The sequence below is a fragment of the Camelus ferus genome, chromosome 5 (assembly GCF_009834535.1).
Source record: "Camelus ferus isolate YT-003-E chromosome 5, BCGSAC_Cfer_1.0, whole genome shotgun sequence".
Taxonomy (NCBI): Eukaryota; Metazoa; Chordata; class Mammalia; order Artiodactyla; family Camelidae; genus Camelus; species Camelus ferus.
The window spans coordinates 92,637,345-92,662,716 of record NC_045700.1 but is presented as its reverse complement, the minus strand read 5'-3'; the positions used below and the strand labels follow the sequence as shown (position 1 = coordinate 92,662,716).

Sequence of the window (25,372 nt, the reverse complement as noted above, 5' to 3'; positions counted from 1 at the left end):
CCGCCTGCCTCAGTGGGTAGGGTGGAAGGTGAAGTCGGGGCTTTGGGCACTGAGCACGACTGTCATTTTTATTCCAGGCAAACAAAAGCAAAAGAGAGACTGGCTGAACCCTGGTGGATGATGGCTTTTCCCAAGGCTGGCAGGCTAGGTGGGCAAGGCCGCATCCTCTCCGGGGAGGAGCAGGTCCTACAGGACAAGGCAGGACGGCGGGAGTCTTCCAGCTGCTGGTGCGCATGGGCCCCCGGGTGTCCCACTCCCGGAGAAAGCCACTGGGCTATGCGGCCAGCACAGAGCTGCCCGCCTGCCCTCCCGCCTCGCCGCCACCCTGTGGCGCAGGGTTGCCGTCAGCAGACTCACGGTCCCCTAAGGATGCCTGTGTCCTAATGCCCAGAACTTGTGACGATGTCACCTTACATGGCAAAGGGGATGAAGATGGCTAATCAGTTTATCTTAAAATAGGGAGCTTGTCTTAGATTATCCCACGGGTCCCAGGTAATCACCAGGGGCCTTATAAATAGATGCAGCAGGCGGTCAAGGCAGCGACGCCATGTGAGGGAGGCCAGACCAGCCATCGCTGGCTTTGAAGATGGAGGAAGAGGGGCTAGGAATGTGGGCAGCTTCTGGAAAAGGCAAGAACACGGATTATCCCCAAGAGTCTCCAGAAGGAACACGGCCCTGTAACACTTAGTCTTCAGCCCAGGGAGACCCGTTTTAGAGTTCTGGCCCCTGACCTGTAAGGTGAGAATCCTGCCATCATCTACAGGGAATAGGGCACTGGGGCAGGTGTGACGTCCCACACTTCAGAGATGCTGAACAGAGACTCTGACAACCCGAGTCACTCACCCAAATCAGCAACACTCACAGGGGAAAACGACAGAGCTGAAATTCGGTCCCTGTGACGCCGGTGTCTGAGCCCGGCAGCCCCAGGGGGCTGGTTCCCCATCCGGAACTCACGCTATTTCTTCCTCTTGGAGCTAGATCTGGCAGATGTTAGAGATGCTGGTGTGGGCGGCGGTGAGAGGGTCACCTCAGTGCCCGGGATGTGTCCTGACGGGCGTGTGACGCTGCCACCAGACCGCGTCTGGAGTAGCTCAATAGACATGCAAACTCTGCGGTTTGGGTGGGAAGGATAAAACAATGATAGAATTGCACTCGGCACTTTTCTCAAGCTGCATCTTAATTCAGCAAAGCTCCTTGTCCCAGGAAGTGTTGGAGCAGAGCTCAGACTTGGGAAGATCCGGAAACTGCTGAGCTGATGGCCATTAACATTGATGAAGTGTCAGTGCCCGGGTCTGATGCGTCGTCAGCGGGAGGAGTGTGACAGGTTTGGGGGTTTTGGTGGCTCTGCCCTCCATCACTGCCCGAGACCAGAGGACGCCCCAACGTCACCTTCTCTGTCTGCCATCTGCTCAGCCATCACTCAGACTTTCCCCAGGGGCCTCCTTTCTTATCACTGAGCTTTGTTTTTAATGTCACCTGAGGGAAAGGTCACACTGTCCTCTTTTCACGGCTGACTCAGGGGCGAAACTCTATGGGAAACACATTCAACCGGTAAGTACCCAGCTTCCCATGTACCAGGCACTGTTCCAGCCACTGGAGAGGGCCTTCAGCAAAGAGGTGGGGCGCCTCTCCCCGGAGAGCACGCACCCTCAGTGAGGCCGGACGCCACGCTGGGCAGCACTGGGGCGTCACTGGGGCATTGATGGGGCAGCAGTGGGGTGTCCTGGGTTATTCCTGCATTCTGCACTTTCTTGGCCCCAAGACTGAAGTTAGAATGTGTGCAATTTTTACACTTAAACATGTATCTTCTTGTCCCTGGCTGCTGGTGATGGCTTTGTGCACCTCCCCCCCCCACACCCCAGTCTTTCTGGGGGTCTCTGGGAGGTACCCCATTTGTACTTAAGAACATGGGACTCTGGGCCCTCCTTGGCACCCAGCTGCTGCCCCATCCCTCGCGGCTCTGCCAGTCCCTCTGTGGCCCCGTAGCCCCTTCCCAGGGGCCTGTTCCTGTGGGAGCCGAGCCCATCTCCTCTTCTGCACCCCCAGATCTGACTGAGGGTGATGAGGGCTCCTCTTTCTATCTTGGCTCCCAGTCTCCTCCCCCAGGGTGTCTCTGGGCCAGATCGAGGTGCCTGGCTTGGGCGCCGAGGCCGCCTGCTCTGATGACTAAGGCTTTGTTCAGCCTGGCCTTGCCTCCTGATTCTCTTTCGGGAAAATTCTGTCCCAAGAGACTCTCCTGACAGTCACTTTTCTGAGCGGGCTTCTGTCAAGCAGGGCCACCAGATTTCCAGGCAGCCCTGACCAAGCCCCACGCCAGCTGTGAATTTAGCTTTTCCTGACCCTGCGCCCCCTCCCCGTGCCAGTCTTCGGCCCTTCAGTAAACCGGGAGTCCTCCCCCCAAGTCCTGACTGGCTGGGAGGGGGCGAGCTGCCCTGCTCCTGCTTGGCCTTGACGATCCTGAGTGTCATTGTCATTTATAAGACAGTCGCCACTGGGAACCGTGGTCAAGTCCTGGTGGCTTAAATCTCGTAGAAAATGCCCCTAGACTTGCAGACCATGGGGAGAAAACCCTGCCTTCCATTCTTAGGTAGAACAGAAAGAATTTCTGTGCGGGGAGCAGACCCACGTCCAGCCTGGCCCCTGGCCCAGTCTCAGCAGGTCTTAATGGATTCAAGCACAGCGCAGTGGCCCAAAGGCATTCCACATTTACCTGAGCTTCTTGAAGGACTGTGAAGCCGACCTCGTCCTAATTCCTGACCACCTTCCACACAGCCGTCTGGTTTTCTCAGTCTGAGGGCCCCGCAGGCCCACACTCTGCTCCCCAGGCCTCGGCCAGCAGGGCCCACCCCTCTTGGATTAGCAGGGTGAGGGGAGCCGGGAGGTTTGGAGGGCTCATATGTTAGTGCGTATCTTGTCTCTGCACATTGCTTCTTTTATTCTCGAGGGTGGAGCTGGTCCAGACCCCCACGGCCCCATCATGCCTTCCTTCCTCCGCGCAAGCATGAGATTTTCTCTGCTTCTGTTGCTCTGAAAGCAAGTTTTCATAGCAAACGATGGTGTCGAGGGCCACAAAGGTAGAGCTGGTGTCTCCTGGCTGTGGGCTGACCTCTTGGTCCTCCGGCGGTCCTTGCCTTCCTCAGGGGTGGGGGTGGGGGCCGGTAGAAACAGACAAGATGTGGTTGACATATATGGTGTCTTAAACACTTTAATTCACTGAAAACTGTACGTTTCACATAAAAGCCCTGGTCTCTGGCTTGTCTGAAGAAGCTGGACAGTCTGCTAGGTCTGGGTCCCCAGGGAGCAGGCAGCTGGCTGCTGCCTCACACGGGGCTGGTGCTCTTGGGGTCTCACGGCCCCTGGGCCCCCCCTCCCTCTTTCCTGTCGAGCCCCTGTGGGCTCTTGGGTTCTCAAGCCCTGCCGTTGTCGCAATGGCTTTTGGAACAGCTTGAGTTATTTATAGAGCATCCATTTGTTTCCTTCAGGCCACACACATTCTGACCCAAGTGCGTGTGTGTACCCGGATTAAGAGGGAGAGGACGCTATTCAGTCAGGATGAAAAGAAGGAAAGGGCAAATGAAGGTCACTGACTGCCTCCCTCATCTTATTCCCACTGTTGGCTCAAGTCAGGGAGAGATTCTCCAGCTGGTGCTCCCTGCTCAGGACGGTGCGGCTGCCGATGGAGCCGGAGGACTGGGAGTGCTCCCTGGACCACGAGATGGTTGCCTTTGACGCCAGTTCCTGTTGCCTGGGTCCCGGGGCTCACGGTGGGTCTCAAACAGGGTTGGACCAGAGCAGCATCTCCCACCCCTCCAGACCGGCACAGCCTTCTCTGCTGGCTCGGCTCTGCTCTCCTCTGTCCGAGCCGGCAGTCCCCCAGGGCCCTGCCCCAGGACTGGCTGTGAGAAGTCACTGGCTCTCCTGGGGATGACTTACTTCTAAATCCAGATGAACGCAGACGTTTCAGTAGTTTTGGCTCATCTCTTCTCTCGTCTTCAGGGAGACGTGTTTTATTCAGTAGAAATCAAACCACTTCTGTGGTTAGGTCGTGCTGAACAGTATACAGTGCTCTCTTATTAATTAAATGTCGTAAAACAAGGCACAATCCCCATCTATGCTGTAACCTCTTCAATCTGGTCTTTTTAACTTTTTATTTTGAAATAACTGTAGATTCATAGAAGTTGCAAAAATTGTACAGAGGGGTCCCCTGCAACCTTCACCCAGTTTCCCGCAGTGGTACCACCTTATATATTTATAGTACAGTAGGGAAGCCAGGAAACTGCACAGGGACAACGCACAGGCCCTCGTCAGACTGCACCGGTTTTACGCGCACTCCTCTGTGTGTGTGTGTGTGTGTGTGTGTGTGTGTGTGTGTGTGTGTCTGTGTGTGGCCTGGACAGCTCTATCACCTGTGCAGGTGTGTAATCACCACCCCACCCAGACGCAGAGCTGTCCCGTCACCCCAAAGATCCCTCCTGCTGCCCCTTGACAGCCCCCTCCCTCCTCCCCACCAGCCCCGCGCAGCCACTAGTCTGTAAATAGAATCGTGCCGTGGGTGTGTTTTAATCTGTTAGGGTTGTAGTAACAAAGTCCCATAAACCGGGTGGCTTATGAAGAACAGAAATTTATTTCTCATGGTGCTGGAAGCAGCGAAGTCCAAGACACAGGCTCTGGCAGAGTCCGTGTCTGGTGAGGACCCTCTTCCTGGTTCACAGATGGCTTTCTCCTAGCTGTGTCCTCACATGGGGGCTGGGGTGGGGTGCAGGGGCTCTCTGGGTCTCTTTTACAAGGACACTAATCTCATTCTTCAGAGCTCTGTCCCCAGGACCGAATCACCTCCCAAATGCCTCACCTCCCACTGCCATGGCCCTGGGAGCTGGGATTTCAGCACAGGAATGTTGGTGGGAACACGGACACTCCAACGGTAGCAGTGTCATTCCTTCCCGAGACTGAGGGTTCTCCTTCGGGGTTTGCGCCTTGACATCCATCCACGCTGCTGTGTCAGTGGTTCTGCCCTTCTCACTGCGGACTTTACCCCACAGAGCCGGTATTCTACTGTGCGTTTGCTCGCTCAGCCGCTGCTATGAACATTTAGGTACAGGTTTTTGTGTGGATAGTCCAAAATGACTTTTTGCTTCTGATTTGCAGCAGGGGAAATATTTATTTTTTTACCGGGAAATTCCCATAAAAGACTCAACCCTGATTTACTTCTTACAATCCAGCCCTTCCCCCACCCCCGGTTAGATTCCTTCCTTCCACATCCTTCTATTGAGCATTTATTATAGGCAAGATTCTCTGTGTGCGGGTCTGTCTGCAACAGATCCTGCTTCAGGAAGCTTACGTACTAAACACAAGCAAACACATGAATGTTCCAGAGAAAAGTGAACTGCGTAGTGAAGTCGCGCGTTGGAGGACTGAGACTCACAGACAGAACTTCCAAGAAATCCTAGGCAGCTGCGGTTCTCAAACTAGGGTGTTCACACCCCATGTAGCACGAGACAGAGCAGCTTTTCTAAAATGTTGACATGCAGACGAGTCACTCAAGGATCCGGTTAAAATGCAGATTCTGTGGTGGGGAGGGTACAACTCAAGTGGCAGAGCACATGCTTAGCATACACGAGGTCCTGGTTCAATTCCCAGTGCCTCCTCTAAAAATAAATGAATAAATAAACCTAACCACTTCCCCCCCACCAAAAATAATAGAATAAATAAGAAATAAAAATAAAATCAAAAAAATTTTAAAATAAATAAATAAAATGCAGATTCTGACTCTCCGGGCTGGGAGGGGACCACGATGATGCATTTCCTGATGTATTTCCAACAGTTTCCCGGGGGGGGGGGGGCTGGAGGCCCACACTCGGAACAGCAGGTGCTAGACGAGGGCGGGGATGAAGCCTTAGGAAGCCCAGAGCACAGGAATCGCTTGATGGCAACTTTCTGGGTGTTACTAAATACCTATGGAATTGGACAAAGGGTTGCCAAGAATTTTAAATATAAATAAAGAAATCGACTTCAGGCCAACTCTCTCGGGCTCTAGCTTCAGCCAGGATACGTGTGTCCACAGTTCCATCTTTGGCTTGCTTGGGTGGAGACTTTGAGAAGCACTGCGTCTGGGCCTTTGCTTGAAGGCTTCCTCGGAAAGCCCGGCCCTGGCTGCCGGCCACGTGGTTCCCACGGTCTGTCTCCTGTGCACTTGGCCCCTTCTGCAGAGTCTTCCCTGTGCCACTGTGGGAGACGCTTGCTCTGGGACTCGCCCTTGGAGCCTGGGGCACATTTACCCAGTCTCATCTGTGGGGCAAATCTACATCTCTGAGGACCCGACTGGACTTTGAAGAGACTTGACTTCTAAAGAGCCTTTGTCTTTAGTAAGGAATCTTCGGCTCCCCCAGGAAGGTTTGAACAATAGATGCATTTTAATCTGATGTCTGGTTCTGGCCTAAGAGTTTGCTCCAGGCTCAGTATGAAGTCACCCACGTGCCACACTTTCTTTTTCATCTGTTTCCTCTGGGGTTTCACTCGGGTGACGCCTGTGTGGTTGCGAAGACGGTGCACGTTTCGTTCTACGTGCAGAGGAGATGGCCTGTCTGTCGCTCTGGTCCTGTGCCTCTGTGGGAGGGATAAGAGGTGGGGGAGGAAGGCTGGTGGGGGAGGGGTGGCGTGCAAGGTTTATTACTTCCCTGAAATGGCCCGGAGCCCCTGCAATGAGAAAAGCTTGGTTCTCAACCATCCAGCATCTTCCTTGCGATTGATACGCCGTCCAAATCCACCTTTGCCGCCCAGCAAAGGAAAGTGTTGCAAATGAGACCAGTGGGAGCAGCGGACCCAGAAAGGAGCGCAGTCTGCCTTTCAGATGACGGATCCTGTCCAGCTGACCCACGGAACCGGCCCTCGGCTTCCCTCTCCCGAGCACAGAGCTCCCAGCCCCCCCCCCCCGGGCGTGGGGGAGGGGCAGTCGGCATGCGGCTCTTCAGGCCCCGGACACACCGGTGCTCCCCTCCCCTCCTGGGCTTCTGGCTTAACTGCACTTCGGGGCCCTTAACTGAGACGTGGCTGATGGAACGCAGGCAGGAGGGTCAAAGCCAGCTTCCAGACCCGGCCCATGAAATGCCCCCTGCAGGATTCGCCCCACCCCTCTTTCTCTCTCTCTCCCCATTCCCCGAGGACGCTGTGAGCCATGCACCGAAGAAGGCAGCAGCTCCAAAGCAGAGCAAGCCGGGCCCCTGAAGGAAGTGTGGCAGGAAATGGGGCGTGAGAGGATGCTCCCGTTCCAGGTCTGAGGTGAGTCCCAGATGTGCCCCACCAGGTGAGTGATCTTAGCTTCACGCAGGAAAGAATTCAGGTGAAAGCAAGTGTATTAGGAGAGACACACGTTCCACAGGCAGAGTGTGGCCCATCTCTGCAGGGAAAGTGGCCCGGGAGTGGGGGGGTTGTCGGTTTTTATGCGCTGGGTGAGTTCGTAGGCCAACCAGGGGGAGGATTATCCCAACTCTTTTGGGGAAGGGGCAAGATCTCGAGGAATTAGGGCCCCCACCCACTTTTGGCCTTTTATGGTCAGCCTCGGACCGGTCTTGGCACCTGTGGGCGTGCCGTTTAACAGCTGCTGTGTTACAGTGAGCCTCAACGAGGCTCCAGGTCTCCTGGAAGTGACTCTCCTGCCGTCTTGGGCCTGGTTGTTTCTAACCGGTTTATGTCGCATCCTGTCTTTCTCAATTGCTGTGTCACTCTTTTCATGGCTGTGCCCTGCCCCCCATCCCTCTTGTTTCAGGAGGTGTGAGATAAAGTCCCCCCCATCACCTCCCCTACCTCCCAGGGATTGAGCCAGAAATAAACAGCCGCTGTGTTAAGCCCATGAAGTCCCAGCGTTGTTCTTTACGCAGGCTGCCTGCCCCAGCTTTCTCCGAGGCCGAGGGGCTGGGCGGGCAGTGTGGGAACCCCCTTCCCCTGGGTTCCTGTCCCTGTGGACGTGACGGCCCGTCACCGTAGCACAGATGCAGGCGCAGGGCACGGAGGGTGCTAATGAGGGTCTTACTGGTTGTTTCAGACTATTTCCCTCCACCTGCCTCCCTGTTCTTCACTAAAGAAAAGTGTCATTCTTAGCTGAATGTGGAAGTAACTCATACTCAATGTAGAAAGTGTGGGCCATACATCAAACCATCAAGATGGAGATAAAAATCGCCCATTACTTCCTATTCAGAGATGATCACGGCAGCAGCTGGAGATACTTCTTCCCGTCACTGTATGTGCAGATGTTAGGTTTTATATCGATGCTATATCAGACTGTGAGCATTTTCTCTTCACTGAGAAACATGAAAGAATAATTTTTACCGGATGAGTAATGCACATTTAGTACTCATTTCTTTGTCTTCTTCTGTTGCTGGGTACCTAGGTTGCTTATGATCCACCAAGAGCAAACTCTGCTGTCATCTTTGTATGAAGAGCCTTATTCAGATCTCAAGATCGATGCACCGCCAGGCTAGTCTTGGGAGTGGGACTACAAGGTGGGGCAGAGCATGACAGAGCTAAGTCTTTTCGAACCTACGGCTAAACTGCTTTCTGGAGAGGTGGCAGGACTTACAGTTCTGAGCAGGAGGGGCGCTGGCTTCACTCTCTCTAGAACTGACAACACGTTCGCTTCACTGCCTCCTTGTCCTCTTGTCGAAGGGGTGCAGTGGGAGAAGCGCTCTCACTCTGAACCCCTGGTTCTGAATCTGGGGGCAGGGTGGTGGCTGTAGGTTCATCGACAATCTCAGAGAAAGGGGTGGAGCCTCAGCTTCTCTTTACTCTCCCTCCCCACAGGGCACAATCCCGTGTTGAGAATGGATGGGCCGGCAGTGGTGGGTGGGAACAGGGACCTGTGAGGACACTGGTGGGGAGTGATGGAGCTGGGAGTGAGTGAGGGAACTAGGGGGGAGTGTGGCGGGGAGAGTCCACAGGGCCTGGTGACTGCCTGGATCAGTTGAGAGGGGAGGGGTATTTACGCTCTGGGATTTGGAGCTTTCAAATTATTTTAAGTTATTTATTAACCCTGAGGCCAAACTTCACTGCCTCCCTGGCTCTGTCTAGAATAATTTTCCTCCGTCTCTTTCCAGTCTCCCATGTATATTCAGCATCTGGGAACCAGGCTCTGCATAAGGGATGTGAGTACAACCCTGAATCTACCCATCGGCCCCTCCCTCACAGGGGGAGAACAAGACACACAGCAAACCAAATAAATGAAATACTAAATAAAACTTGAGCTCATGATAGAGTGTGATGAGGAAAGAAACAGTGTGCTCTGGGAGAGAGTGCTGAGGGATGTATTAGCTATCCACCGCTGTGTCACAAATTACCCCAAACACCACAGCTCGAAACATCTACGACCTTGGATTCTGTGATCAGGGACCCGGGAGCAGCTGGGCTGGGTTGTGCTGGCTCAGGGGCTGTCAGGAAGGCTGGTCAAGCTGTTGCCCTGGGCTGAGGCTTCATCTTAAAACTCAAGTGGCGCTGAAGGGTCCGATTTCAGGTTGACTTTTGTGGTCACCGGCAAGTCTCAGGTCTGCGTGAGTTGTTGGGCCGAAGGCTGGATGTCTCCCCTGACCCATAGTTACTCAACTTCGGCCCTCTCCACAGGGCATAGAAACTCCTTGCCCCAGAGTGAACGGTCCGGGAGGGAGAGGCTGAGAGACGGTGTGTATCCAAGACGGAAGCCACGGTCTTCTCATAACCAAATCTGAGATGTGGCCTGTCGTCACTCTGCTATGTTCTGTGCGTTAGACCAGAGCTTCTTGTTCTAATCCTCATTCCCGAGGAGGTGAGCTAAGTGCCACACTTTGGAGGGAGGAACAGCAAGGAATTTGTGGACATACTCAGCAAGGAAATTGTAGACAGATTTTATTTTTTAAACTACCACTGGGAGAGCTGGTGGGGGCGGGCATTACTTTACACAGGATGACCCAATAGATTTTAAAAGATATTTCAAATATTGAGTTATATAGTGATGAATATATACTGGTCCAAATTCTTAGCTTAAAGTCCTAAAATAGATGTATTTCAGAAAGTTTGAGATTTTAAAGAAGCAATGCGCCGTAGGTGTCCTGTATTATATGAAACCCTCCAGTGAGGCCTGGGGCTGCAGCCTGTAATTAAGCACATGAATATTTCTGCCACAAAACCTCTGCATATTCATACTATGTAGGATAAATATAGACTCTGAACAGCCTCATGTCCGTTAAGGTCAGATTTGTGGACAAATAAATTTGTACCAAATATAGAAAAGACCTTTTGTTTTTCAGAGTGCTTTGGATTTTGCAGTTGCGGGTCTGGAGTTGTGGACCCATCGTTAAGTCTTCAATAATATACTCATCTAAAATAAAGAGCAGTTACGTATCCCTTAAACTATTTCTTTGTCTAATACCATGCAAAATTAATGAAGCAATTTAAAAATGTTCTGAAACCTCTCAGGAGATTGTATCTCATTGTGGAAGGGGTTTGTTATTTCTAAGATTGGAACCTCCCGTAGTAAGAATCAGAGCGAGATTGCAGCCATGCTGGGAAGGTCTTGGTACAGGAGCCCGGGACCCCTGTCCTGGATCCTGGAAGTGATGGAGAACCACTGAAGAATTTGACCCCTGGGTACAGAAATACTTTCGGAGTGAGAGTTGGGTAAGTAACCTTACAACTGGATTTTGGCAAATGCTCTCTTCCTTCCTTCCTTCCCTGTAAAACCTGGTACCCACACTGCAGACGTGTGGTAGGACTGGCTGGAGACGTGAGTCTCCCTCCCCTGGCTCTCTCTGTAATGAAGAGTCCTTGCTGGGGAGAACTCCTCACACAGGGCCCCTCAGCTGGGCTCCTTTAACTCCCAAAGCATCTCTCGGGGCAGAGACACCCTCATGGACAGAAGGAGGGAGGGACTGAAGCAAGGCAGGCAGACATGGGGGAAGTGAGGGCGTGAGGAGGTGGCAGTCATGGGAGGGAGGGGTCTGGGATGAAGGGATGGCCGGGAAGCAGTGAGGAGGAGTCACAAGGACTCTGTGGTGCGACAGGGAGAGGAAAGGGGGACCCAAGTTCCAGCCTGCTGTCAGGGCGGCACCTCCCAGAATCCTGAGGGGGGGCGGGTTTAGGGTCAAGGGCTCTGGAATTAGAGGCACTGAGTTTGAAGGGCTGGAGGGGCTTTGAGGGAAGACGGGTGAGCCTCAGTTGGTGGTTGGGAGATCGGGGACCAAACTGTGCATTTGGCAGAGTTACTACCATGGGGGGAGCCCTGAACAGGGGTCAGGTGGCTCCACCCTGACCCAAGGAGAGTAGTCTTGAAAAGGCTTGGCCACGGGATCAAGAAAGAGCTTGTTTAAAAAAAGCATGACATAAATAAAGGCTATTTTTGTTGTGAGCTAGGCTGTTTTTTGTTCTTCGTTCAATTAGAAAAGAAAGGATGTGTGTTGGCGAGGCAGGAAAGACACCTGTGGTCCCGGCGTCAGAGACTCAACTAGGGGAGGGGCTTGTGGGGGATCAGACCCTTCGCCTCCTGTGAGCAGCCCTTACGGCGGGTTTCTAGAGAACCTGAAAGTGGTTTGTTAAGATTTTAATTCGTGTTTTGTTTTGACTCCATGAAAGGATCCAGAGGGAGGAGAACCATTCTTGTTCGTCATCTTTAACTCTGTCCCCTTTCTCTGCCTTGAGTTCTGGAATATTTGGACAATCTCAGCATCCAGGTCAGAGGTAAAAAGCTTCTGCTTGTTTATTTATTTTTTAATTGAAGTTAAATATAGTCAGTTTATGATGTGTCAATTTCTTGTGTACAGCATACATACACATACATATATTTCTTTTCATATCCTTTTTCATTATAGGTTACTATAGATATTGAATATAATATATAGTAGAAACATTATTTATCTATTTAATGTGTAGTAGTTAGTATCTGCAAGTATTGAATTCCTAATTTATCCCTTCCCATCCCCTATCCCCCTGGTAACTATGAGTTTTCTGTATCTGTGAGTTTGTTTCTGTTCTGTAAATAAATTCATTTGTGTCATTTTTTTTTTTAGATTCCACATATAAGTGATATCATATGGAAGAAGCTTCTGCTTTAGAAAAGAGCTGAACTACAGTATGCAGAGTCCCCCAAAAACTGAAAATAGACTTACCTCATGATCCAGCAATCCCACTCCTGGGCATATGTCCAGAGGGAACTCTAATTCAAAAAGATACATGCACTTTAATGTTCATAGCATCACTATTTACAATAGCCAAGACATGGAAACAACCTAAATGCTCAGATCAACAGATGACAGTTGTGGTATATTTATACAATGGAATACTACTCAGCCATAAAAAGAATAAAATAATGTCATTTGCAGCAACGTGGATGGACCTGGAGATCGTCATTCTAAGTGAAGTAAGCCAGAAAGAGAAAAAAAAATACCATATGATATCACTTATATGTGGAATCTAAAAAAAAAAAAGAAAAAGAAAACAAAAAAGGAAGACACTAATGAATTTATCTACAAAACAGAAACAGACTCACAGATATGGTACACAAACTTATGCTTACCCGGAGTGGGGAAGGGAGGGAGAAGGGATAAATGAGGAGTTTGAGAATTGCAAGTATTAACTACTTTATATAAAATAGACAAGAAAAATTTCTTCTATATAGTACAGGGAACTATATTCAATATCTTGCATATCCTATAATGAAAAAGAATATGAAAATGAATATTTGTATGTATATGTATGACTGAAACACTATGCTATACACCAGAAATCAACACATTGTAAATGATTATACTTTAATAAAAATAAATAAATAAATAAATAAGCTGAACTAAGTGTCCTGGAGGCCATGTGTGGCTCTGGGGGACACAGGACACGGACATGGACATGGATGTGGAGATAGCTTTCCTTAAGATGGAAAAGGGGCAGAGACTTGGGTCCCCAGCATGTGGGGGCCTTGCCTTGCTTCCCGCAGCATCGGGCAGTGGCAGGTGTGTGGCTGGGCGCTGCTCCCATCGGTGGCTGGACCCTGAGCCCAGAGCATCGCCTGGAAGAAGGTCCCCTGTCCAAGCTTGGACGCTGAGTCAGTCAGCGGGTACCAGCGTGGACAGATACGACAGACAGGATATGCGCTTCCAGGTCATTGCAATTCCACCGGGTGGGGAAGGAGGCTCAGAAAAGGTGGCCGCTGAGTTTACCAACAGCCCTGTACTTGTGGGTACAGAGCATGTGACACTTGCTTTCTAGAAATAAAAAATCGAGACATTTCCTCTGCCTCGTGCATTGGAGTAAAAGCCCCACAGTCTGTGAAACTCTCTAAGTCCCCCTGTGGGGTCATCTGTCCTGACCCGCTTCCCTGGAGCCAGGTCACACCGGGTTGTCGGTCCTGCCCGTCCTTCTGTTTCCTTTCTTCTCATCGACAGGGAAGGACGCGTTGCTCTGCTCTCACAGCCAAAGCGCGGAATGTTCTTCCCAGGCTGTCTGCTCCCTGTTCCTCCGTCAGTCTTCCCGATTTTGTCTTGGCCGCCTGGCTGCCGGGTTTCAGCAGGGAGTCTGAGCCGCTGGGAAGGCGACAGCGTTCCAGCCACGGCGACCGGGCCCGCGGGACTGGCTAAGGCCGAGCTCCGCCCTCCACCCCTCTCTGCGCAAGCGCCCTGCGCACCGCAGCCTCGGAGCTCGCCTGCCGGGAGAGGTGGAGTCTAACTCCCCGCCCCTGGGACCTGGACTGGCCTCGGCACCTGCTCTGGCCACTAGAACGAGGATGAGCTAAGTCTGAACGAGGCCTCGGGGGACAGAGGGCGCGTCCGCTCTAAAAACCTCTTGATTCCAGGAGAATAAGCCCAGCCCAGGCTGCTGGGGGCTGAGACGCCACGTGGCGGAGAGCGGAGGGTCCCCCCAGCCGAGCCCATCAGACACCAAGCAGCCCATCCCCGGTCACAGATGCTGACGTCAGCCCGGCCGGGCCGAGCACCCCTCAGACTCGTGACAAACAACAAACGGATGTTGTCTGAAGTCATTAAGTTTCGGGGTCGTTGGTTACATAGCAACAGTGAACCGATGACGCTCACCCATCTGGGACGTCCGGGGTTCTCCAGGAGTATCAAAAACAAAACCAGCCGGGCACTCGTTAGATCTCAAGGCAACTCGTTTTCTCGTGACGTAACAAGATACGTGTATTTTTAGTAATCTAGAACGTCTCCTTGGCGCGCAGTGTGATTCTTTCCAGTACAACATCCTATTTTGATACACTAGGCTCCAGGATTCAGATTCACCAGACACAACTGAACGTTTAAAACTCCGCTGGCTTCATGTTCCAGATCTGGTTGATATCTATGATTCTTTTACAGAATTAGAGCCTCGGCATATTTATTCCAAAGAGGGCTTAAATCAGGCGCTTCACCACCCGAGTTCCCGGGGAGGCGCACTGCCACAGACGCTTCTGAGATTTATGCCTTTTTGGCATCTGGTGTGACTGGCAGTCAGAATTTCTAAACTAACACCCAAGATGTGCTCAGGCAGAGGAGCCTGGATTTGCCTTCTTCTCTGTTTTTCACAAGAACAAGTCTCAGATGGGGGCTTGGTGTCTGGGGTCACGCCTCTGTCACAGGACCAGGCTGTACGGCTTGCGTTTCGTTCCTAAAACAGTGATTTTTAGTTTTTCAGTCATCAGCAGAGACAAGATACAGAAATGTACCCTGGGGTCTTCATATGTTATATCAAGTTAAAAACTCTGATCCTTCTGGTAAAGGAACAGGTTAATGTTTCTGGGAAAAATATGAAAATGAGAGCAATGCAGAAGTCTCTGCAGTGGGATTCAGACACTGGGTGAACACTGTTGACATCTTTAAAAAATTTTTTTAAAAACTTCTGTTCTATCTAGAAACAGAGCTAGAAGGGGAATAAATCAAAGTGCCCAGAGACAAAATGAAAAGAAAAAGACTATCGTCTCTTTGATTTCTTGCAGTTAACTCCAGAACTCAGGGCTCAACTCCCCTGCAAAACAGAAAATAAAAAAAGACGTTTTGGTCTGAAATGCTCACTGGGGAAGAGAGAGAGAGAGATGGACCAAGGTTTATTGAATATTAGCGTGTGGCAGGATGAGTTTCTGGGTTGCAGGTTTCTTTCCATCAGACTGTCAGGGAGCTAAATGATGCTGACCGCTGAGCCCAAAGGTGACATTATGGATTTTAAAATGAGGGCAGAGTTGAAATGCCAGCAGTTTCAGTTTTGATGCTGGATCTCAACAGGAAAGAGAGGCACTGGGTCATGTGTCAAGGCCAGAGGCCTCCCCCCAGGATGAAGAGGAGAAATATTTGATGAAAAAAGTAAGATGAAATGGAAAAACCCAAGTGGTGAGTGGTAGTTCTGAGGTTTCCAAAGAACAGAAATTAAAATTTCTGGTGTTTATGAAAATCTCTCTCTTGAGAGTTCATTCTATGTTCATACACCACAGTCTGGCCTGGGAGGGTGGTCAGGTCATGCGCTCAGTACTTCTTTTCCAGAACATTCTTAGGGAGGGGGTGAGAGGGACAGGGAAGAGCCCACCGCCCAGAAGTGGAGTGAGACAAGGAGAAGGAATCGGGACTGCCAGGTTTGGGGTGAGCTGACGAGAGGCTGCCATGATCTGAGTGGGCAGAAGAAATCCCCTTTGGATACAATGAAGGTTGGTTCCTAATCCTGGGTAGGCCTGGAGCCTCCTGGGGTAATGGTAGGTCTCCCACCCCAGGCTGTGGCCAGTGGGCACTCGACTTAGGGCCAGACTCTCCGTGAAGTACTTTGATATTTATAAACCTATTTAGCCCTAAAAAGAAACCCTATCGTGTAGGATTTGCTATCCTCAATTTGCAGATGAAGAAATTGAGTATCAGAACAGTCGTGATCGTGCAGCGTGCCTGCCTGAGTGAGGAGGACACAGCGGCACTGGCGCTGATGCAAACCTGGGTGCCCAGCAGAGAATTCTGCCCCACAGGGGATGGTCTTAGGAGGTGGGGACTTTGGGAGGGGATGGATCATGAGGGTGGAGCCCTCAGGAATGAGACTAGTGCCCCTTACGAAAAAGGCCCCCACAAAACTCCTTAACTCCCTCTACCACGTGAGGACACAGGGAGAAGGTGCTGGTGGCTGTGAACCACAGAGGGCTTCCGCCAGAACTTACCTGGCCTTAGATGCCCAGCCTCCCAAACTGTGAGAAGCGCATTTCTGTTGCTTACCAGCCACTTACACTGGGGAGCTCCATTATGTAAGCCTGAAGGGCTGGACGTCCACGGACCCAGGCTGCTCTGTGGGCTTCATCGGGTGTAGACGAGGCCACTTGGGCTGAGATTTCAGAGGGCGGGTGGAGAACTCATGAGGCAGAGCCCTGGACACGCCAAGATTTGCAGGTGGGGCAGGAAAATGATGGTGCCCCAGAGGAAGAGATGATGCCAGAGGTCCTGAGAGGCTGAGGACGTCATTCAGAGAAAGGAAACCGCCTCTGGTTGCCACAGGAAGTGCTGGAGTGAATGTCACCATCACAGCTCTGGAAGTCAGGGGACCCAGGGCTGAACTCAGCTCTGATGGGGCCACTGAGCGATCTGGCCTCAGTTTACTCAGCTGAACAGTGGGGACACTCCAGAGACAGCAAGCATTAGGACAGAGTGGGGTTTGTGGCAATGGGCCTGGAGCCCGTCGGGGAGAGCCTGGCTGTGGGGGCCGAGGCAGGGGCCGCTGTGAGCAGAGAGCAAATGGAGGTGATACGGCCATCGTGGAGGAGGGAATGAGGGTTCAGACTTTACCTTCAGCTCAAATGTTAAAAACTGGGTATTTTCTAGTTTCCAAGTCTGTACGCAGTCACTGAGCTGGCAGCACATCCTGAGTGAGCGTGTCCCCAGGCCGGGCGCTCCCTTAGGTGATGGGTAACAGAATGACAAGAATGGTCCTGTCTAAAGGCCCACATTTGAGTGAGGGGGCGGCCCTGCAGTGGGAGGGGGACCGGAACTCTTCTCCTCACTCCCAGATGTCCGTTGGCTTCCTCTGCTCTCACCTGCGGAAGGGGAAGTTGCTTATCTGATTGAGGCCACAGGACCACGGGGCCAGGAGGCCACGGGGCCACGGCTGGTCATGATGCTCAAGGTCCACCTCTTGAGTGCGTCTCTCTCCCTCCTGCCAACAGGCCTGGGCAGAGCCGGCCATTCCGGCAGGACTGGCCAGACATCTCTGTCCAGGCCTCCTAGCCCTCCACGGCCTTCCTTCTCTCAGTCTCAGTTCCCTGCAGGGCCCCTGACTGGGCTGGTCTCAGAGGCTAGATTTAAGCCTAATCCAGGCATTTCATTTTAACTCTTACCTGAGAGGCCTGCGGGGGCGTATCTGGTGCTTCCTCCTCTGTGAAGCCGGCACATCACGGGCTTGTCCCCGCCCTGCTCCACCCGAGCCCGACCCCAGCTCCTCTTAGCTTCCCCACAGCGCTGCGAGGGACAGGTTGCATCGTTTTAGAACTCTTCCTCCACAAAGACGAAAGGCTTGGGCTCCGGGACCCGTACCCGAGGCTGGCTGGATGCCTGAACGGGGGTCGCTCCCGCTCTCCCGCCACAGGTCCCCACCTCCAGGCATGATGACCCCATCAAGTCAAGTCTGGGTCACTCACATCCTTTCAAATATGCTTTAAAATTCTGCTCTTTGGCCAGATCAGTTTCCTCCTCCTTCTTTTTTTGAGCTCAGGCAATGGCTTGCTGGTAAATCATCTCTCAAAAAAAAAAAGCCACGATTCGTAGCACTCACTAGTGTTTGTGGTATAAATACTCCCACCATGGTCTATGTCAAGCTGCCAACAATTTAAGAACCAGCTCACTGAATTCCTGCATGTTTGATGATTTTCTCTGGTAGACAGACGTCTGGGCACAAGCCTGTGCAGCAGACCTCAAGGCCAGGTTGGTTCTAGGCCTGAGACGGGGTACTGGTGAAAAGGAGAGTAGCCACATGGCCAGCAATGAGCCCTCCTCACACGGCACAGAGTTTCTGACACAACTCCTTCTGGTTTGGGGTCCAGAAGTAGACTTGGGGGCTTGCATGAGGATTTTTTTTCTTAAAAATTTTAAAAAATTTATTGTTTGTTTTTGTTTTAGGGGGAGAAAACTCGGTTTATTCATTTACTTATTTATTTTAATGGAAGTACCGGATATTGAACCCAGGACCTCGTGCATGCTGAGCACGCGCTCTACCACTGAGCTGGACCCTCCCCAACAATGTGAGGATTTCTTAAACCTGCATCCCTGCCGTTCTGCATGCTGACCCCTCTTTTCAGATGTCTGTAAATACCTTCCCTTGAATGGGCCTGAGAGCTCTAGTTTGGGGGTGAGCAAGAGGACAGCAGGGTCAGCTTTCTAGAACCATCTTTGCAATTTTTATTTGCTGGGTATAAAAGAGAATTCATAGGCATTTGTGACCATCATGAATGCTCTCAGAAAGTCCTGTTCATGGCCTCTTATTGCCCAACTGAAACCTTGTTTAGGAAATCAGCAGGGAGTGCAAGTCTTTGGAGCGCGGCACTGGGACCCTCTTCCTGTTCACGAGTCCTTTTCTCTGAGAGTCTGCCTTAGCCGTAGTTCTGGGCTCAGTGAAGCTTTATTCTCACCCAGTATTTTCAGTTTCCAACAGAACAAACAGCAACCTCAGGAAACAGACACATCTGGAGCTTTGTGGAAGAAGAATAGCATTCGTTCCCCTCCCTGTCTGGGAGAGAGCGCCGCGCCCCCGCGGCCCCCAGAAGGATGCCAGATGCCAGGGAGTTTCCCTTCCTTGGCTGGACTTTCAAGCAAAGTGAAGAATTCCTGGCGCGTGAGTCATCTAGCCTGACTCCAGGCGGGAACGCACGGCCAGGACCTCCCGGGGACCAGGAAAAGTGCCAACAGGCCGACCCGGTGGTTCCGCGGGTCCGAGAAGGGCTCCCGGTCGCTGTCCGTCTTCTCCAGTCCTCTGCCCACTGCTTCTCACATGACGGCTGTAGCTTCCAAAGCGAGGCTTAAGGACATGGAGCCACAGTGCAGAACCGAGAGCCGTGTGGAGACCCGGGGGACAGGAGAGCATCTTTCCTCCTTCCCGGCACGCGTCCCGCTGAGCGCCGCCTGTGACAGGGTGTGGGCCTCGGGGCACAGCTTGAACCCTGCGAAGGACCCGCCCTCCTCCTCTCCACAGAACCCAGGCCGATCCAGAGGCTCCCAGATCACAGCTTCCCAAGAGGAATGAAGAAAGTCTGAATGCAAATCTTCCCTGTTGGCGAGAAGGGCCGGTTTCCAGGACCAAACTCCATCATTCCAGGGAGCACGCACATGACTAGTCTTCATGGCCACCAGGCAGCAGCTGTGCTCATTTATTTTAAAGCAAAAGTGTAATTTAGGAGGTGGAAACGTACGTTACTTTTTTTTTTAATTGAAGTATGGTTGATGTGCAGTGCTGTGTTGGATTCTGGTGTGCACGTGATGATTCAGTTGTACCTAAATGTACATATAAATTCTTTTTCAGGTTCTTTTCCACTGTAGGTTGTTGCAGGATGTTAAATGTGCGACCCTGTGCTGTGCAGTGGGACCTTGTTAGTTGTCTGTTTTATGTTTGGTCGTGTGTGTCTGCTGTTCTGAACTCCTAATTTGTCCCTCCCTCCCACCTTTCCCCTTGGGTAACCATGAGATTGTTTTCTGTGTCTGTGAGTCTCTTTCTGTTTTATAAATAAGTTTGTGTCATTTTTGAAAAAGATTCTACATATAAGTGATATCATAGGATATTTGTCTTTGTCTGACTTGCTTCACTTAGTATAATTTCTAGGTCCAACCATGTTGCTGAAAATGGCATGATTTCATTCTTTTTTATGGCTGAGTAGTATTCCATTATATAGATGTACCACATCTTCTTTATCCAATCGTCTATCTATGGACATTTCTGCATGAAATATCTCACACCATCTTGACAAGAGAATCAAAAATCTAATAGGGGTAAATAGGTAAAATCCATCTCTCCACAAGACATAAGTAATGGAATTTTGCTGGTGAATGAAGCTACATGCCTGCATGTTTGCAGAAACAAACAAAATCACAGCCTATTGGGTCAGAAGTTTTATGAGTATAAAAAAATAATTTGCAACAATTTGAGAATCAGTGTGGCAGTTTGATATTTAATTGTTGGTTTTTCCTGAATGAATAAACTCCACCTCTACAATCACACACTGAAAAAAAAAAAAAAAAGAGTCCAAAAGGAGTCTTCACTTTGCTGAGGGATTCTCCACCTCGAACTGGGTGGGGTTTTTGAATGTTTGCATCAAGTTTATTAACTGCTTGGATGGCCAGAAAAGCCTCCAATGTCAAAGCCACTGTGAGTGGAGGTCCATCAGGAGGGAAGGGAAAGGGTCCTGACGTGCCCCAGGTCTTCCATCTGGGTGGCTTTGCCGACCCTGGGAGCCTTAGGACGCCAGCGTGGGCTTCTCTGTCACTTGAGCTTGGAAATGATTAAATGGGTTCCTTCACTGCAAAGCCTCTCACGGAAATTTGCTTTGTGAATGTCAGGAGTGGTCGTGTGGTTTCCGTGATTGTATTTGACTGCAGACCCTGTGCATCTGGCTCTCCCTGCCGACCCTGAGGACTAGAGAATGAGGGAGCGCCTGTCCCCACCACGCTCCACAAACACAGCTGGTGTTCCAGGCAGGATGCGATTTCCTGCAAAGCCTGCTTATCTGTTTGTATGCAGATTATTAAAATGGTGAATAACGCTCACATGTCTGCTCAAGGCTTTTAAAGCCTCCACCAGTGGAGCTTGGTGGCCCCAGAGAAGAAGGTGTTTGTCTTTTGGTCCCATTTCTCACCAGGGCTCCTGCTCCCCTGACTGGCTGTCCAGGACGGGTGGGGACCTGGCATCTGTCCAGAGGACAGTGTCACATTCACAGCCCCATTACCCACCCCTACGGCCCCCTCCTGAAGGTGAAGCGCCCTGACCCTTCTCAAAGCCTTGATGTTGCGTTAGCCTGGATTCTGCCAAACAAATAGTGGCAGCCTTTTGACTTTGCTAGAAAAATAAACACGGCGTTGCTTCAGTGGATTCGATGTGAAGGTCCAGCATGCGCTTCAGAGGAACTTTTAGCCAGTGATCAATGATCAGGTGTCTTGACCTGATCACTTTATGAGAAACAGACTTTGGTGTCCTTCCCCACAGATATCCGCCCCTTCCCCTGTGGTCCCGTGTCCCTCCGGCTCTAACACTCTCCTGGGCTTTTCTTACTGGTGGCTGCTGAGTGTGACAGGAAATTTGATGGCCAACTGTGCTGTGTTTGTTTTAAAACAACCATCCAGATTGGGATTGTTGAACATAAAATATGCTTCAGAAAGTCTGGACGGTGCTCTTTCCTGGGGCAGTCTCTGGGAAGGCATCCTCTGCAGGTTATTTTGAAGAACATCACTCCAAAATGAATTAAAACACCACTCATCAAGTAGCCTTGAGAGTCAGAACCCACTTGGATTTGTAATCTTAATGGGTTCTCAGAAACAAGTGTGAAGCCTAATGCTACAAAACATTATTTTAATGATCTTTTTAGCTCTCCTGAAGCACGTTGTTTATTGGCAGAATTCTCAGGTCCATCTTCTACCATCAATATTCAGAGTGAGTGTGTGTTTTTCTGTGTGTTAATCAAAGGGCAGCACGAAGAACAGCATCTTACGGGGATATGTCCTGAAGGTTTGTATTTAATTATTGGCTTGGAATTGACTTACATATAAGTTCCTCTGCTGAGTATGTGGGAAATGATACACTATGCATTCTTGATTCTCTATTGCAATTGAAAGATCAATCTCTCTTGATAAAGACTGATGAAAAATCTATATAACCTCACCATAGTGGGTATGCAGTGCCCCACCTGCTCATGCTGGGTGGGGCGGGGTATTTGAAAAGGCTGCTGGCAAGGATTCTGGCAAGACCATTGGGTGGTTGGATGTTGAGCCCTGGCCCCTCCGTTTACCGCTCCTTGACCGTCACTTCCCTGAGAACCAGGTCCCTGTCTGCGAAACGCAGATGTCACCAGTGACTTACCTCTTGGTCTGAGGATTCAGTCAACACGTGCCAGGTGCTGTGCTCAGCCAGGGAAGCAGGGCAGAGTGCAGGCGGCGGGACCATGTTCAGTAAATACCGGCCCTCGGTCTCCCCTGTTAGTGAACACAAGGGAAGCTCCTGCCTTGTGAATACCCCCCGCCACCCGGGCCTTCTTGTTCTGCCCTCATGTCTGTTATAAATGCTTCCAGTGCAGGGAGGTGAAAGGCTACAGAGGCCCCCAGTGAGTTCTCACTTGACAAATCACGTCCTGTGTGTGTGCTGGCCGTGTGCGAGGCAGCTGGGAGCCCCCACCCCGGAAGGATGGGATGGACTGGATGTCTCAGCCGGCTGAGAACCACGTTCGCCAGGGGCCCTTGGAGGCCACAGGCTGACCCCGGTCCCGGAGCAACTCCCTCCCTCCCAGACTCACCCTGCGACCAGAGATCTGGCCAAGGTGGGAGCAGAGGGAGGGCCCAGGACCAGCAGGAAGCTGCAGCCAGAAGCAATGCCTGTCGTAAGGGACATTCCTGCACCAGGGAGGACACCTTTGAATGTGGGGTTGATCTCTGCCTCACGGTGGGGCATTAATGGCCTTGCACTGGGGAGCTTCGGGGGACAGGGGAGGGGGGGTGTGCAGCACCACAGCAGCCAGGCAGGAAGGCTGGGGGCACTTGTGGCCGATCGCCTCATTTTGGAGCAGGGGGAGGTGGCAGCGGGGGTTGGCGCCACAGGATATGAGACACCTCGTCCCCCACCACGCATCAGAGGATGGTCAGCCCGGACAGGGGACGTCACTCGGTCAACGAGGATGCTCACTCACTCAGGCTGCTTTCCCTTCTCTGTGCTCACAGATAATTTTGAGTTTGACTGCATATAATCAGAGGTGATGTACATGGAAATGTTCCTCCCATCATCACGTTTAATGGCCTCAAATTAGAAGCTCCGGATGCCTAACAATGCTGGAATTGTTAATTAAATGCCAGCCTGTCACAGTCATGGTCTATTACACACTCATTAAAACTCACAGTTGTGAAGACTGTGGAGGTACCTGGGGAAATCTTGCGGTGGAATATCAGTGCCAAGCACGGCATAAATCTTCCACCCTTGTGGTGACCACTAGCAACATTCAGCCACGTTTTATTGAGCAGCTACTACGTGCCCAGGAGGCGTGGGCTCTGGATCCTAACAGAGACCCACTTGCTGTGTTTGAGAACAGGGTCCACTGGGAGTAATAGAGCACATGAAGGTGCAGTGAAAAATAATGGAAAATTGTAAGTAAGGAACCTAAAACATAAATATATAATGACAACTTATGAATATTCATTGATTTAATTCATGCAGGTCACCATTCAGTAAGTGTTCAGGGACTCATTCTTGGTATTGAAGTAAAATAGAGGATCATTCTAAATTTTAAATAATTGTGCCAGTTGTTTTTAAGGATAAAAAGCTGGCAGTTTATTAAGATCCTGAGGTATCTTCATAACAGCAATAGATAGAAGTCATGAACGTGAGCTGATACGGTTGAAACAAAGACATTGTCACAGAGTTCCAAGAAAAGTATAGGCGACTTGTCCCTAAAAGGTCATGAAATTAATGTATATACACTTTTACTAGATGATTAACTTCGGTTTTGTCAACCACACAAAGCACGATTCCCAGATCATTCTATCAGAAGAATGGGCGTGCTTCTGAACGTGTGTTGTAGGAAGGCCCCTTTCTCTCCTTTTGGCTGTGAGTGGAAAGCCGTAGCCCCAGTTGTTGCATACAGCCTTGTTGCATCCCCAGGGCGGCCATCCAGCATCCCCAGGGTGGCCATCTTGCATCCCCAGGGTGGCCATCCTGCATCCCCAGGGCGGCCATCCTGCATCCCCAAGGCTGCTATCTTGCATCCCCAGGGTGGCCATCCTGCATCCCCAAGGCCGCTATCTTGCATCCCCAGGGCAGCCATCTTGCATCCCCAGGGCGGCCATCCTGCATCCTGAGAACAGCTGGCCTGAGGACAAAGAGAAGAGTGGAGGGGGATGGCTGAGGAGCTGAACAGAAGCTTGAAGTGCCTTTCCCCTAATGCAGACCATTCAGTTTACATCAAGCCCAGTTGAGCAGGGGTTTCTGTTACTCTGATCTCAATCAAATGTGACAGATACAGTGCAAGGAAAGGCAAGTAGGGAGAGTCCACGTTACCTGAGGCCCCAGCGGGTGGCCTGTGGTCACCTCCCGCGTCCAGCCACAGCCCTGGCCCCCCGGTGAGCCGTCTGCCCACCGCGCCCAGAGCCTGCCCGCCTCCGCCTGCTGCGGCTACTTGCCCCGCTGCCGTTCTCACAGACGGCTTCCTGCGAGTCCTCTTGCTGCAGCGGCTCCGCAGGGCTCCGGGCCCCGGCAGCAATGACCCCGCTCCCCGCTTCTCTCCGGCACACTGGCCCCGGGTGCTGGGCGTGACGGAACAGCCTGAACTGCTGCCGCTGGGAGCGCCGGCCTCGTGACAGGCGAAGCCCTGTCCTCTCCAGGTTCCCAGGACGCGTCAGCCCTCCTCTCGCTCTATGCTCAGGCGCAAGTTCCCATCAGTACTCACATTCGCACTGTCTCTTCAGTCTGTTTCTCTCTAACATCTCTGTGACAACGACGGGTCCACCTCCGATGCCTCATCGGCAGGGTTATTGTGATGGTCTCTCGACTTTCTGCCAGTTTCACATCCATGGTGATTACGTACCTGCCACTGTCTTGGCACCTCCACCGGCATAAGCAGGACTGCAGCCTGCCCGCAGGTGCCTCCCGCGGATGCAGACGGTTTCCCATGAGCGAGTCCCACGTTGTTCTGCGGGAATCTGTTCTGGGCGTCTCCGCTGCTCCTCCACCTCGTGGGCTCACCTGGTGGCCATCCTTCCTTCACTCATGGCACGTAAAGCCGTGTGATGCTAATGAAGCAGCTTTGCTTCACGGAGACACTTCTAAGGTGCTAGGCGTGTCTTAGCTGTGCGTTCACATGGTCATATGTTTGCAAAAATTTGCTAAAGTAAGATATTTTGATGACAATTAGTTAAGATCACTGTCTCCAACTCCCCCTGTGTCCCTGTGTCACTCTCCTCATGTCAGGAGGTGTTGCAGGCTGTGGGTACCTTAGGGATCCCCTAAGGAGCTGAGTTGGGGATACATTATGTGTGTTTAGTGGACTACAGATATTTGATGAGAGAGAGAGAGAATGAGGATGACAAGCTTATCAACCAGTGTCATCAATCCAAAAATGTTTATCATAAGTTCATGGATTAGATACTCTGAAATACCCCCAATATGTCTTGCAACTCATATTTGATATACCTTTATAGAAATATCCCCAGATTTGATAACATTTCTGAAAATGTGTATTACC

The 25,372-nt window shown here is 51.2% G+C and overlaps 1 long non-coding RNA gene across 1 annotated transcript; it reads left to right on the top strand.

The window, feature by feature from the left end:
• The first annotated feature begins 6,669 nt into the window (after positions 1 to 6,669).
• LOC116663810 lies at positions 6,670 to 15,332 on the top strand. Its single transcript, XR_004320166.1, has 5 exons — positions 6,670 to 7,275; positions 8,384 to 8,495; positions 9,087 to 10,638; positions 11,590 to 11,694; positions 13,392 to 15,332. It is a non-coding gene; the product is annotated as an uncharacterized LOC116663810 (long non-coding RNA).
• Positions 15,333 to 25,372: the final 10,040 nt, after the last annotated feature.